Consider the following 11,219-nt stretch of genomic DNA (forward strand, 5'->3'; position numbering starts at 1 on the left):
TAGATAATAGAGTCTAGATAATTGCTCAACTCCAAGTACATGGAGAGACGCTGTCTCGAAACAATCAACCAACCAACCAATCAACCAACTAACCAACCAACCAGCCAACCAACCAACCAACCAACCGATCAACAGACAAAAAGGAGAGTGATCTGGAAGACAACTGACATCAGTATCCATCTTTCATACACACCACACACACACACACACACACACACACACACACACACACACATTCATTTGTACACATACAAACCCCGCTTAGTAATAAAGACTTAATTATTCCAAATCTACTTTTTCTTGAGAATGAAACTTGAGAGCTTCATTATTATTGACTCAGGATATTATTTAACAACATACCAGTGCTTGTGGTGAACGAAACCAAGCACAAAAACAATCTTGTAGTCTGCAGATGCTTAATGGGCGGAAGTTTTAATTAACTTTAGTGTTAATCATGAGCACATAAATCCATTGTTTGTCTTTTCATAACATGCTTAGTCAGATAATTACAGATGTAACTTGTTTTACAATCATAAGGGACTAAAATTTTTCTAACATGTGGTAGATACTCTTTTGTCACTACAGCATGTGTTATTGAAATCCATCTGTTATGTTTGCTTTCAATGATCTACAACAATGAGCCCATAAGTGATGTTTTTACAGTTCTCCAGAGGAGTTACGCTTAATTGTATACAGTAATATATTTCTATTTCATGTTATGTTTTATAACTTTTGTGAATGTTATAGTTTAATGGCAGTTTCCCTGAACTTTTCTTTCCTTTGAAATATTACAGTTCAAAATATACAGATATTTTACATTTTTTTAATTTGTTTCAATAAATGTTCAGGTTTAAAAGTCAAAGAAGCTATTTTTACTTCGTTTAGAAAAACAAGAAGTCTCTAGAACTAGATCCAATAAGGCCAGCTAGCTAGAAGCTTCTGGGAGATATTCAGTGGAGCTCTTAAACTGGGTAAATATTACCAACTCTAAAAATAAAATTGCACAGGACAGGATGACAATAGTAGCCTCTGTCAGTTACAGCCTATATTGTGTTTGAAATAGGATAAACAATGCATATATATATATATATATATATATATATATATATATAGTGTAGTCTGATAATAATAACATTAATCTTTTACTTCTAGCAATAGAAAAACCATCAATATAACTCCCTAGTAACATAGGGAATTTAATCAGTATTCTTAGCAAAAATCTGATTCAATATTTTTGGGTTGATCTTATTACTATAATTTTGTGTCTGGGGTACAGATTTTAGATAAGGTCTCTCACTGTAGGCCATGTTGCCCTGGAATTTAGGACATAGGATAAACTAGAACTTGAACTCATGGAAACCTTTGTACCTCAGCCTCTCAGCTGTTGAGACTGCAAGTGTGAACTTCCATGGCCAACACTATCCATTTCCACTCCACACATTCTGGTTTGTAAAGATTAAGCAGTTATTGTGGGAAAGAAATTCATTGCATTAGTGTAATTTAGCTTCTCAAATATCCGAGTTGCACAGCAGCAAGATTACTTTCATTCAGTCTTATGTGTTTTAGTCCTTGGATAATTAATAAAAAGATGTGTGTACAGCTGTCACCATCAACCCAATTTTCCAACAACAGAATTAGAAAATATCCTTCACTCTTTTCCTAGTCTTTGCATCTCTAAGTGAGACACTAAGAGTGGTCCTTCATACTCAACATTTATTTGTTTCAGTTGTACATTTTTTTAAATTCTCTTTCTCATGATCTCTGTAGCTCTGCATGCATTACATTGTTCTTTCTTGATTGCCTGAAATCTCTACATAAGCTTCAAGAATAACCAAGTATTTATTTTTATGATTTTTTTCTACAATTTTGGTTGAATAGTCTTCAGCAAAACAATTTCAGACACCTACTTCAATGGCATTGCACTAAGCCCTTGCATTAAATATTCAATCAAATTCTTCTCCTTCTCTTGAATATTCTCCAGGTTCGTGACTAGCTGTGTTCCCTTCCAGAATCACAAAATGAAGTAGTTAACAAATGCATGTACATGTATGTGTGTATATGTGCCTTCAGAATATAACTAGTATTGGTTTAATGATTACATCTTATTCACTGATGTGTTCCAAAAGGCTGAAGGTGATCTTCACTATTTATAAAATAGATATAACATAAATCTGTTTATGCAACTTTTTTCAAATCCTTTACTAATTTTCACTCAGGAAAATTGTCTTAGTTTTTCACTGTGAATGTAAGCTGCCAAAGTTTGAGAGCCACAAATATATTTCTTTTTTTAAAATAATTTATTTAACTTTATTTTATGTTCATTGGTATGAAGGTGTCAGATCCCCTGGAACTGGAGTTAGAGACAGTGGTGAGCTGCCATGTGGGTGCTGGGAATTGAACCCGGGTCCTCTGGGAAAGCAGCCAGTGCTCTTAACCGCTGAGCCATCTCTCCAGACCCTATTTCTTTTTTTATCACTTAAAATTCACTTCAAGTTTTCCACTTAGCAGCTTCTCAACATGTGTTCTTAATGGATTAAAGAGAATCAGATTCTGAAGACACAGGTGAAAAAATTAAAGACTTTAGATACTTTTTTCTGAGATGTAAATATTTTAACATTTTATTATTGCATGAGCACTTCATTGCCACTGTGAGGAACATTTCATGTTCATTAAAACCCAGTTCAACTCATCTGAAAGCTATTTACTGCACATAAATGTGAAATGAAAAGAAAAATCCAATATAAATGTAGATAAAGAGCCAAAAATCAAATATTAAAAGTTATACTACTAAAGCAACTTGGAAGAATATTAGTTTAAATTATTAAAGATAAAATTTCATCTATAACCAATGGTGATTACTTTTGATACTTTATTCTTTGAGTATTTATGTCTTAAAAACTGATGCTGAGCACAAACTCAATAACATTAGAATTAATTTCACTTAATATATGCAATGAATATGGGCCCAAATTGGGTACCACTGTTTGAGATGATTATTCTGAGTTAAGGCACTTTGTGTAAACATTAACAGCACTAATTTTCATTTTGTGAAGCCAAAGCAGGTGTTTATAAAGTTTATTTATTCATTTATTCATATATTTATTTTTGTGTGATATATAAGTACATATTTGTAGGCAATTGTGTTGGTGTGTGTGCATACATGCGCATGTATTGAGATGTTATAAGTTGACATCAGATGCCTTTCTCACTAACTTTCTGCCTTATATTTTGAGACAAGGTCTAGCACTGACGCTAGGGCTAAATCCATCAATTTTCCAATGTCTTCTACTCCCCCATGCTGGAGTTACATGTATGTGCATCTCTTTACCTGGCTTTTCATATGAACACTAGAGATTTTAACGCAGGTCCTCATGTTTGCATGGCAAACCCTTTGCCCATTGATCTCCCTAGTCTCACTTGTTTGCTCTCAAATTACTGGGAATCCAAGATGGTAAGTGTGCAAAATTTGTAAACCTTGGATGAAGTATTTGTATCTCTGACTGTTCTATCCTCTTTTCACAATGCCCCTACAGAACCTAAATGTTCTGCAGAGAAGAGCAAAAGGGACTTCAGTCAAATATCTTGCTTGTGTGGGTGCCAAAATTTGACCTTGGCTTCAACTTCCCAGTTACTTTACCAGGTAAATAACACCCACATCATCCCACATTCCTGCTAAAGTAAATGTCTGCTCATGGGAAAGATGAAACAGAAAGCATTTGCTTCAAAAGAGCTATGGTTCGTCACGTGATAATCAGTCATCATTCTTGTCTTAGCTGGATCTAGACTCACCTGGGAGATAGAGGAATCAGACCTCTGGTCGCATCTGTAAGTGTTCTTCAAATGGAATGATGCAGGAAGTAAGACCTACTCTAGAGCAGGACCAGTGGGGTGGTCTGGAGACACAGAATGAAAGAAGAGAAAGAAGCTGGCCAACTGAGGGCCTACATTCTGTGCTCTGTGTACTTGTTGGTCAGTCCTGAAAAGGACAGATAATCTCTGTCATATATTTCTGATACCATGATACCCCACACAAGTATGGGTCATTTAGCAACTATGGGTTGAACCAGTCGAAACCATAAGTCAAAAGAAACATTTATTTACTTCAGTTTTCTACATCAGAAGTTTCTATCACAGTGACTAAAAGCTAACTCATACATCATAGTAAAATTTTATTTCTCCCTAGCTCATTATGTGTATGTGTGTGTGTGTGTGTGTGTGTGTGTGTGTGTGTGTGTGTGTTCTTTACTACTAACATCTCTTTAATGACTCCTTAATGGTACATAATCCCCCTAATCCTCACATTAATGCCTTCATTAATAATTTTCCTCAAACTGTACTGCATTTTAATATCTGTTATCTGACTAAATTAAATTTTAACCCTAAACCCAAATTAAATTTGACATTTATTTGTATTTCAATAAAACTGTTCCCTAAATCTTTATCACTGCAATAACCAGAAGATAACAGCAATGCTGCTTTCAGACTTAAGCTAAAAAGAAACTCTTGCCCTGATCGCCATGCCTCAGGGTCCCAAGCTTTGGAGTGTCTTTGAAGTTTATGCTCCTTCAATGACTAGAATTGGGCATGCTGTAGCATGTTCTGATCTCAAACCCAGCTTCATGTGGATTTCTGATGCAGTAGAATCTCCCTTGAAGCATTCTAAACTTCCCTTTGATGTCTGAGCCAAGTGGTGGCTTGCAGAATCCTATACTGCTTCTCATTTTAGGAAAGAGGAGCTATGTGGCTTGTAGTTCAGTCCCTAAAAGGCCAAGTAACCTTTTCTGATCTGGTATAGTGTTGTTCTCACCAAGATTTTAGGTATAAAGAAAGGAGGTTTGGAAGAGATATAGAAATGAGTCCTCCTCCAGGCAAGAGCTTTATTAAGAGAGTTATTACCTTTAAAATGCTGCAAGCAGGACAGTGGAGTCTAAAGAAAGATATAGTAGGTATCTACTCTTAGAGTTTTCAGAGGAAGGTATGGTCTTATATCACCGGTCCCCAGGTATATTTAATATGAGATCTATGATATGCTCCTGCAGTCAGGTGGCATCTGATTCCAAGGCTGCAAGAAAGATGAGACCAGAGGGTGGCCTGTCCACTTTGATGGCAACATTAAGAGAGTAGTGAGATTACATAGGGGTGTAGCTCTATTTTTGATGCCCTTTGGGCCAGTACCTGAAGGCTCTGGGATCTGAGTCTTTGCAGATAACTTCTCTGAGTTATCTCTGAACCAGAAACTGTGTTGTAAACATTCCACCTCACCAGGTAATCATGTGTAGTTATCCTGCTGAGCCCCTGATTTAAGTCTTATCAGAACAAGCATGGGGCTGGGAAAGAGGACAAAAGGGCTCAGGTCCTTCATAAGTAGCTGGAGTCACACAGCTTTTCAAGTCATCTTAGTTGAGTCCTACGATTTACTGAAGAAAAGAATATCACACCGGTTTTCAGAATCTTCTTGACCCCAAAATAGACTCAATAATGATGGGGAAAATTAGTTTGGTTGGTTTCTAATATTGATTCACCTGTTAACTGATATTTGGATTTGATCTTGTAAGTATAGTGGCTGTGTGTACTTGAATTAATGCCTTTAGGTGTGCATACTGCATTAATTATCTAATTTTAATATCTAGAAGTCCAAGTCAAAGGCAGACAAATGTGTGCACATGTGCATTTGTGCAGCAATGTGTGCATGCCTTTGCCTGCTATCTATATAGGCACCAAGTGTAATTCAGTACACGGGGGGGCTGAAGATAATGGCGGATTCCCTGTAACTGGACTTATAGGAAGTTGAGCGCCAGCAGTACTGAGAAACAACCTTGGGTCCTCTGCAACAGCAACAAGTGTTCTCAGCTACTGAGCCATCTTACAAGAGCATACAACTTTAAATTTTTGAGAAAGTGACAAATTGCTTTCTAAGACTAAATCATTTTAGTTAACTGCAAAAGTGTGGGTTTAGTTTGGTATATATCCATGTCAGTTCTTAGTATAGACAGTTTCTTTTAAAAATAAAATTCAACCATTCCAGTAGAATCACAGCATGATTTCATTTGCAATTCTCTACTGGCTAGAAATGAGTGATACATCATGTTGTTACTGATTGTCACCTGTACATCCTCTTTGGAAAAATGTCTATCTTTTTTTTCTCCCTGAATGTGGTCATTTAGATTAGAAAGCAGACATTAGGAATTTGCATCATTAAATAATGAGTTCTCTCTATTTCTTCAGTATTGTAATTTTAAAACACATATTTAACTTATTTGAGATAACCTGGAGTCTTTTGAGGCTTGCTTTTAAGATGCATAAGAACAGCCCCACAAAAGTCCTTAGTCTTAGGTCTAATCCAGATTCACTATTAGGGTCATAGCCCTCCGAGAATTCTACCCTTTGTATTAGAAGTTCTTCACACTTAACATGGTAGAAATATAAAGTGTCCCCAGCTGCAGAAGACTTCTTTTCATCTTCCTGGCTTTGGGCAGTTTTCTTTAACAAAATTTTGGAATATTTTTCAACTAAGGATTTGGCAGAATCCTCTGAAGATTCCTGTGTAACCCCTTCCTCATTAATGTGTTTTACACACTCTTATTTCCGTAGCTTTCCAAAGTCTAATCTATTTCCACAACTTTGAAGAACCTTCAGGTTTTATTAGGCTCTCCTCCTATATAGAACCTTGGAATGGTCCAGGTAATGGGGAAAATTACAGAGCAGAACAGTTTCCTTTACATTCTGTTATTCAGCAAAGACAAGCAAAGACAATGATTTACAAGCCATACACTGTTTGTTGTCTGAAGTCTGACCAACATGGCTTCGTTTACTCTACCTACTTTCCAATTATTTTAATAGGAAGGCAAAGCACATTCCTGATACTTTAGCACAGTTGAATATGTCTATCCATATTCACTCACTCTGAAATTGTTTTTTCTTAAATTTCAGGCTTAGTAGGTCAATAAATGATATTGAGATTTCCATACTTTCATAGCAATTACTCCTTATGTTTGAACATTTTCCCTTTGACACATTATTATACAGCTTCTATTTTGCTAATTTAAATTTATTTTCTGCTTTAAAGTAGGAAAGAGACTGTGAGAGTCAGAGATCAGAATGTCTGCTGTAAGACTGTGTTTTCTAGATTGTCAGGAAAAAGGTAACCATGAAATTTCTACAGTATGATAGCCTAAACAAGAATAAGTTGTCCCATGGAAGTGCACACCAACTGGTTGTCCAGTGTGAAATGATCATCCCTACAAACAAACACAGAAGTAACAGTATGCGAATGGAACAGGATATATTTAGGAATATATAATGTATAACTATACATGCATGCATGTAATAACAATGAAGACAGATGACAGGAACTTGAAGGAGTGTGGAAGAGTGTGTGGAAAGCTCGGGAAGAAAGGGAAGAGAGAAATGTAGACTATTATAATCTCAAAAATAAACAATAGAAAAATGACATCCATTGACCAGGCAAGCATGGCTAAGGGAAAATTCACATGACCCTTTCCATAGATGGAAAGCTATAGGTAATCAATAACTACTAAGAAGGAAAATTAGTGTTCCCCATGGATAAGACCCCCTAATTGATTAGCCAATACCAAGTGGTTAGCCTTTTTTATAAATATATACAAATGAACAACACTAAATAGATTCAATAGGGTTTGTGTGTGTGTGTGCTTGTATGTGTGTATAAGAGCAATAATTAAAGAAAAAGGGAAAAAAGTAAATGGTTCATCAAGTAATTTTTAATACTTAACTCTAAATTATTTACATGTTTATATGTAACTATTTTTTATGGATTCTTTGGGAATTTCACATTGTGCACTGCAGTCCCACTCATCTATCAGTCCCTCCACATTTGCCCTTTGCCCTTGTAGTGTCCTCCAAAGGAAATCTAAAAAAGAAATAATAAAAGTAAGATAAAGATTTTTAAAAAAGAAGAAAAATAAATAAAAATAATAGAATAAATAAAATACTAAAAAATACAAATAAGAATATCAATTTCAATTACAAAAATAAACAAACCAACAAAAGAAGAAGAGCAAACAAAACCAAACACTTCACTCCTTCGTCGTTGCCTCTCCATTGCCTCCTCGGTCACCTTAGAGGTATTGGCGACTGCGGTGTATCATACAGTATACTCTTGTCCAAACAGCTTTCTTTGCAAATGTTCGTTGTATAATGTGTTGTTGGTGTGGTTCAAGGACTCTGACCCCTGGCCTCAGGCACACTATCGACACTGGACCACCCCCAGAAACTCCCCAGACATCGAGCTATTGCCAGAAGTCATGTGAACCATTCGGCCGCGGTTCATTCTATAGGATAGACCAGTCCCTTCGTGTACTCCAGCAGGTCACAGATAGGGTAGATATTGGGGTGGGTCAGCTCAAAGCCCTGGATGTACATCTAGATGACTGTTAAGTTGGTCAGTCCAGGCCGCTGAAACTTCTCCCTTTAGGTGAGGGGCAAGCCCAGCTTTCCCATACCCATAGTGAGGGGAGGGGCCGTCTTTCCCAAGTGTGGTGGGCCAGCTCTCCTATTAGAGGCAGGGCCAGCTTTCTCGTGCCAGGGTCATCAGAGTCCCTTACCTCAGGACTGGCAAGGAGGCGGGGTCAGCTCTCTGGTGGGAGGGCAGGGGCTATTTCTGGGCCAGTGAGGGACGGGACCAACTCAGTGAGGCCCTTGTACTTCAACTCATGGTTCAACTCATGTTTCAACACATGGTTCGTCCATGCCCTGTGATAAATGGGCAATGGATATCAACACAGACCCCAGCTGTGGCAGGACCATGGATCCATACATAACTATCACCAGCAGCCAGGGCATGAATGTCAACACAGCCCTGGGTGGAAGTGTAGGCCTCTCAGATTGACCTGGGCCCCGTGGCAATGCTGTACTCCAACATGGTCCCAGGTGGCAGTAGAGACACAGGACAGTCTCATGACCACCACCCCCCACACACAGACACCCCGCCCCATGGCAACAGGAGCCACAGACCTCAACACAGACCCTAGTTGTTGTAGGACCACGGACCTAAACATAGTCTTCAGCAGCAACCTGCTTCCAGAACACAATGATCCCCGGTGACAGCCCAGGCTACTCAGATCGGGATAGTGGTGTGGCCCTTGGGCAAAAACATGGCCACATGTGGCAGCCCAAACCAGGCACATCCTTACAGCCTTTGGTGGTAACAGGTGCCATGGACATCAACACAGACAGAGGCTTCAGCAGGGCCATGAACCCAGGCAAAGGCCTTGGCAGCAGGCCAGACCAGATGTCACCATGACAGAGGATGGCAAATAGGTCTTCCACATCAGCTGGTCCTGACCACTTTCATCTTTACAGATCTGCTCTCTTGACAAGACATGAACCTCTCTGCCTTTCTTCCCTCCCATACCCCTTGGTGGTGATGTATTGTGTTCCCCAATATACTGTGTCTCCCAATAAAATTTACCTGAGGATCAGAGGAAAAAACCAGCCACTATATTAATATAGAAGTCAGACAATGGAAACACACGCTTTTAATCCTATCACTTGGGAGGCAGGCATCTTTCTGGATCTCGGTGAGTTCAAGGCCACACTGGGGAACAGAGCCAGGCATGGTGACACACGCCTTTATTCCCAGCACCAACCATAGAGGTCTGGAGGTCTGTATGGACAGACAAGAAGTGACAGAGCTGGGCAGGAAGAGGAACTGATGTAGCTGGGCTGAGAGAACAAATGAGAGATCAGAACAGAAAGGCATATAGGTGTTGGCAGACAGGAAGTAGCTCTCTTTGGAAGCTGCGGAGTTGGTGAGGTTAGCTGTGGCTTTTCCTATTCCTCTGATCTCTCTCAGGCTTTAACCGCAATTTCTGGCTCCGTGTTTTTTATTTAATAAGACAGTTTAGCAATTCATCCACACTCCTCCAAACATTTCCTCAGCATAATGGTGCCCCAACAGCCTGGCACAGCAAGGAAGTGACAGGCCTTTAGCTTCTTCCCACCCACACTGGGCGTCTGTGTGAGTCTGTCTCTCCCACTCCAGGTGCAATTATTTTAATATCTAATGGTATTTCTAGAATTTCAATGTGCATCATTAACTCCTTATATTAAGAATTAATATTCTGCCCTTTGGCAGTGATACATGCCTTTAATACCAGCATTCGGGAGGCAGAGGCAGGTGGATCTCTGTGAGTTCAAGGCCAGCCTGGCAGCCTGGGCTACAGAGTGAGTTCCAGGAAAGGCACAAAGCTACACAGAGAAACCCTGTCTCAAACAAACAAACAAACAAACAAAAATTAATATTCCACCATCTCAAATTAATGTACATACCTTCTGACAACATAATGCCATAACTCTTTATGTATTATCTAAAATATATATTTATTTATAATCTAAAGTTCACACTATGATTTCACATTTCTATTCAATATAACATTAACAGGTATCAAGAAATTAAAATAATTATTTTATACTATACAAACATTTTATTTCTTCTTAAACATTTGAATAAGTACAGACAATTATCAGCCAAAGGGGACATTATTTCTATGGAGAAATCAACTATTGTTTGTATTTGTATTTATATTTGTCTATGAATTACTTTTGCTTTTTCAATGACAAGATTTAAGGCATCATTACGAATGTGTTGTGTGTGTGTGTGTGTGTGTGTGTGTGTGTGTGTGTGTGTGTGTATTATTTGGCCTGGGAATGATTTTCTATGTACTTATGTACTTAGACATTGTATTAGTCAGGGTTCTCTAGGGTCACAGAACTATAAATGTATTGGAATGACTCACAGGCTGCAGTCCAACAATGACTAAGAAGTCCAAGAATTGAGTAGTTGCTCAGTTCCATTAAGCTGGGTGTCTCAGCCAGTCTTCTGTAAATGCTAGAATCCTAAATAAATAGACTCTAATTCCAGTGAAAAAATGGATGGGGTGACAAGGTGAGGGCAAGCATGGAAGAGCAAACACACCCACTTCCTTCTTCCACTGCTCTTCCAGTGAAGGTGTGGTCCAGATTAAAGGTGTGCCTTCAACCTCAAGATCCAGATCAAAGGTCTGTGTCCTCCATCCTCAAGATCAGATCAAAGGCATGTTGTCTTCTTGCCTCAAGGCCTGATCACAAGTGTGCCCACCATTTCTGGATTATAGTTCATTCCAGATATAGTCAAGTTGATCACCAAGAATAGCGATCTCAGATGTTACCAAGATATTAGGATATTTTTGATGAAATCTGGA

The sequence above is a fragment of the Peromyscus eremicus genome, chromosome 17 (assembly GCF_949786415.1).
Source record: "Peromyscus eremicus chromosome 17, PerEre_H2_v1, whole genome shotgun sequence".
Lineage (NCBI taxonomy): Eukaryota > Metazoa > Chordata > Mammalia > Rodentia > Cricetidae > Peromyscus > Peromyscus eremicus.